General features: G+C 50.9%; 1 long non-coding RNA gene across 1 annotated transcript; it reads left to right on the top strand.

Annotated features, from left to right (window-relative positions):
• Positions 1-2,963: 2,963 nt before the first annotated feature.
• LOC110579132 lies at positions 2,964-4,563 on the top strand. Its single transcript, XR_002480231.1, has 3 exons — positions 2,964-3,094; positions 3,943-3,987; positions 4,435-4,563. It is a non-coding gene; the product is annotated as an uncharacterized LOC110579132 (long non-coding RNA).
• Positions 4,564-4,863: the final 300 nt, after the last annotated feature.

The following is a 4,863-nucleotide window of genomic DNA, read 5'->3' as shown; positions in this document are numbered from 1 at the left end:
CTCCCACTGGCTCTTCGGGCACAAGCTGGAGGTAGGAAGGGGCTGGAAGGGAATGGGAGGGCTGGGCATCCAGGGCTCTTGGAGCATCATCCCGGGCAGCAGATCCATCGCACATAGGCTTCTTGTGTGACCAGCACATGGGCCTTGGGAAACACCCAGCTTACCTCTCAGATCTTGGCTCCTCATTCAGTCCCGGGAGTTCCCTGCTTGAAGGAAGGCTGTGCTGGTGCCCTCAGGCCGGTCTGACCCTCCTTCCTTGGGGAGATCTGCAGGCTGTGGTGCAGTCCTGCACTTTGAGGACAATGACTGTTCTCTCCTGGGTCTTCCCCATCCTGGCTGAGCAGCCCAGCTCCTCTCTCAGAACATGCTTCCTGATGCTTCCCTGCCCCAGCCACTCAATCCCATCCTCTCAGCCTGGCCCTGAGCTGCTTGGGAACACAGACAGTAGTGGGGTTCACAGCTTATGGAGACCGTAGATAGGAATCAGGTGTCAGGTCACAGGAAAATAGGCTCACCTGCTAAACTGGGGGTGATGTCAAGTGCAGAGAACCAACTAGCTTCGTTTGTCCAAGACTATGAGATGTTCCAGACTGGTGATTTCAGTGCTAAAACCCCGGCAAGTCTTTGGCACACATGAGAGAGGTTTCCAGGGTGGGGCAGATAAAGAGTGTTGACATTGAGCTGTACCATTAAAAGAATCTGTTTACCTCCCAGTTCTCCCTCCCCAACCCCAGTACTGTGAGCTGCTTGGGCTGAGGATGTCGCCCCTTTCCAGTACCCCAGTGACCAGCACAGAGCTGACCCCAAGGGATGCCTGATCAGGTTGTGGAATGACAGAGGAAGGAGCAGCTTGCAGCTGCGTTGGAGACAGTGCTTACTCTCTAGCTCTGGCAGTACTGGTCCTTCAGCGGGGGAACCAGCAAGGTGGAGACATGTGAGGAGGGGCTGTCCAGTGGTGTGTGGATTGAACAAGACTAGCAGGGGGGTGTTGCTGAAGAGGCCAGGCAATTTCAACTGAGTGGAACCAAAGACTGAAACTTCATGTCAGCCACAAGAAGACAGCCATAGGCCAGTTTCTTCATGCAAATTGTTGCACTAATGACTTCCAGATTGCTTGTCCATTTGGAGAAATTGTGACCTTTTGTTAGATGCAGTTGTCACCTTTCTGAGCTAGGATTTGACCTAAGCAACCACTAAAACTTCCTCCACTGACTCTCATTACACAGATGGTATGGAGACTCCTTAAGCACAGAAGTTTTACTTACATAACTCCTATTACTTCTGGTGCTCAATCAGCTCTCAGCTTCTGCTGGCCCAACAGATATTGCAGCCAGATTTTTCTTGCTCTTACAAATCTGAGACTTTATTCAGTACCTCTGTTATTGGCTAAGTCAGGAATTAGATTGCCACATGCAGTAAGTTAAAGCTAATCTTTCAGGCCAAGTGACAAGTGACAAGTGGGACAGGGAAGCATTTGGGCTCTGAGCCAAGCTACCTGGGTTCTTTTTTTTTTTTAAAGATTTTATTTATTTATTCATAAGAGACAGAGAGAGAGAGAGAGAGAGGCAGAGGGAGAAGCAGGCTCCCCGCTGAGCAGGGAACCCGATGTGGGACTCGATCCCAGGACCCTGGGATCATGACCTGAGCCGAAGGCAGACACTTAACCATCTGAGCCACCCAGGCGCCCCAAGCTACCTGGATTCTATCCTAGCTCTGTCACATACTTCAAATGCTTGCTCTATCCCTCTGTTTCCTCGTCTGTAAACTGAGGATGATGATGATTATTATAGTCTCATGTGAGTTATACTAATCTCAGAATGTCACCTGGCACAGACCAAAGGTCACAGTTACACTCTAATTATAAAAACTGAAGATAATGGTAATGCCTATGAAGGACAAGCATGTTTATAGGTTACCAAACTTGCTGCACTAAATAGGACTGAAATCAGTCAGGAACTATGAAAGGGGAACTCTTGTGTGGAAATCCACGACAGATCAGCCTCATCTTTTCCCAGATCCTCCCTCTTGTCTCAAGCAGACCACAGGCCAGCACAGCCCCCAGCACCTGAAGATTGATTGCCTGTGCTGCCCCTTTATTTTCTGTCCACTGTCTGTCCTAGTATCTCACTCTGGGGACATTTTTTGTGGCCCCAGTCCCCAGGAGGAGCCAGGTGAGAACAGCTGTAGTGGAGCACTGCCTGCACGAGTGGCCACAGCCTGAAAGCCAGGAGACACCGAGTATCAGCCTGTAGGGTTACTGCCACTGCCACCACGGGCACCAACTCCTCTACAAGAGTGTCAACTGGCCCTGGCCAGACCTGTTCAGGGAGAGATGGCAGTCCCAAGCGGTTATCTGGAAGACTGACGGACCAGTGGGTGTCAGAGTGACCCAGAGAGAGGAAGAGCCGGGCAGAGCACCATCTAGCTCCTTGGGGGTCCCCAGAGGAACTACTGACACTACCCAGGAGCAGGAGTTTCTGGAAGCTGACTGGCTTGGGGAGCAAGCAATCAAACAGGGGGCATGCAACGCTGCTGAAACAGGATCCCCCGGGGGCCCTTGCTGCACAGGTTTGAGGGGATCCTGGAGGATGAGGTAACAGATTCATGGTGAGAGGCTCCCCCTACACAGTCCCTGCACTGGATCCAAGGAGAAGGGCGGCCCCAGTGATGGACATGACCTGGGAGCTCAGAGTAGCCTCCTTAAGTCACTGGACAACACTTCTCAGTGTCGGGCCTGATTAACTTCCCCACCTCCACTCCCACTAGAACAGAAGTACCATGAATCTAGAATCCCAATCAGAGTCTAGCTCATCGGAAACTGTTCCAAACTCCTAATCAATGCTGATATCCCAAACTATCTCCATGTGGCCATCCTACCCTCCACCACCACTCCAAGCAGTGGACCTAAAGAGGAAGCAAGGTTTTATTGATTTGTCTTTCCCTTGGTTACAGCTCCAAAATGGTCAGGAGCTACAAGAGCTTCAGAAAAGGGCAGAGAAATATCCATGTGCCAGTCCTCGCTGGCTATGGGGAAGCAAGGTTAGCCTCATAGTCTATGACCCGGACTACATGAAGGTGATCCTGGGGCGATCAGGTGAGAGCAAACCCACTTGTCCGTTGGAGTGGCTTTACCCGCTTGGATACATTCCTGGGGGACTGTGACATTCCAGAAGAGACTGCTGGCTCAGTCATCAATATCTGACCCTCTACCTGCCATCCTCCCAGCCCAAGAGCCAGCAGAAGCCCAAATACAAGTTACTGTTTGAATGCTTAAACACCTGTGAGGGATTACCTCTTTCTCTCCTTTCTCTCTCTCCTCTTTCTCTCTCTTTCTTCCTTTCTTTCTCTTCCTTTCTTTTCTCTCTGTCTTCCTTTCTTTCTCTCTTTCCTTCACTCCTTCCTTCCTTCCTTCCCTCCATTCCAACTTGCCACCTTTCCTTCTTTCCACCTTTCATTCTTTCCTTCTTTCTTTCTAACTTTCTTCACCACAGTGGTGTGACCCCAGAACTCAAGACAATCTCCTATCCATGATGGCTTGGGTGGAACCCCGACCTGTTGCCTGTGCTGGGACATGGGATGACTGACCAACCACAAAAATAAAGAAAACAACAAACAAACACAAAACAAAACAAAAAGCACCAGACAAGCTACAGTCTTTTCCCTGCCACTGAGGACAGAAGCTGTATTTCTTGCTGATTCAACTTCCTACTCCATAGGGCTCTGCTGTGGGACACTAAGTCTGCCTTCCCGAGCCCACAGTAACTACCAAGAAAGAAAGAGAGTCTGGGTTGGAAGGCAAGTGGGAGGGGGATTGACACAAACTGCCAGCTGACAATCATCAGGAAGGGATGGGGACAATGGTCTGGACCACAGCTACTTCCTGAGGGCAGCCTGTCTTCCTGGGTCACCTCCAGTTTCCTGTAACGCCCTTCTTACTTTCAGACCCAAAGTCTGATGGTTCCTACAGATTCATGGCTCCCTGGATAGGTAAGTACATTGAACTAGGAATATGGTTCGCCTCCTGCTTAGGTTTGCCAACATCTATCCATCTGGCCCAGATTAAATAAGAGGTGACTGGTACCACAGTCTCTCCACTCAACTCTGAATTGAGCCCCCTTTCTCTTCTTCTGATAAAAACCTCAGACCTTCCTTATGGTAGGGGAGCCCTCCTGCAGGTCAGCTTCTCCCTCATCACTTCTGAGTCCTCGCCAATGATCTCAGCCTAACTTTTCACTGAAGTCCTCCGTTGACCCAACCCTGCTCTGTTTCAACCTCAACCTCACGGCTGTGCACCAGGCATTGGGAAGTCCCCTTCCTGACATGCACTAGCCTTGCCCAGGATGCCCTTCTTTCGACAACCTGGGTTCCTCCCCAGTTGTCCCCAGGCAACTCTTGGGAGGTTCCTTCCCCACACATATATCCATTGTGGTCCAGGGTATGGTTTGCTCCTGTTGAATGGGCAGGCGTGGTTCCAGCACAGGCGGATGCTGACCCCAGCCTTCCACTATGACATCCTGAAGCCCTACGTGGGACTCATGGCCGATTCTGTCCGAGTGATGCTGGTGAGTTCAACCCCTCCTCACCTGCACACTCACACCCACAGCACAGTCCACAAAGTCCACTCTCAGACAGCTGTGTCCCTCAGACATCCATTAGACTTGGCCCTTGGAATCACCCACTTATACCATACTATGAGACAGGGCTCCCTGGGGATGGATGGAACAAGAAAGCACCCAGGCACCCACTTTCATCCACTCTTTGCTCATTGCCCACAGGAGAGACAGTCATGGTAGATAAAGGGTCCCTTCTCCTCCCGTTTCCATGCCTTTGGCTTGCGCAGGAAGAGTAGTCAATGCCCCTGGA

Source organism: Neomonachus schauinslandi, unplaced genomic scaffold (genome assembly GCF_002201575.2).
Source record: "Neomonachus schauinslandi unplaced genomic scaffold, ASM220157v2 HiC_scaffold_2586, whole genome shotgun sequence".
NCBI lineage: Eukaryota > Metazoa > Chordata > Mammalia > Carnivora > Phocidae > Neomonachus > Neomonachus schauinslandi.
Note: the sequence above shows the minus strand (reverse complement) of the source record. Positions and strands in the feature narration are given on the sequence as shown.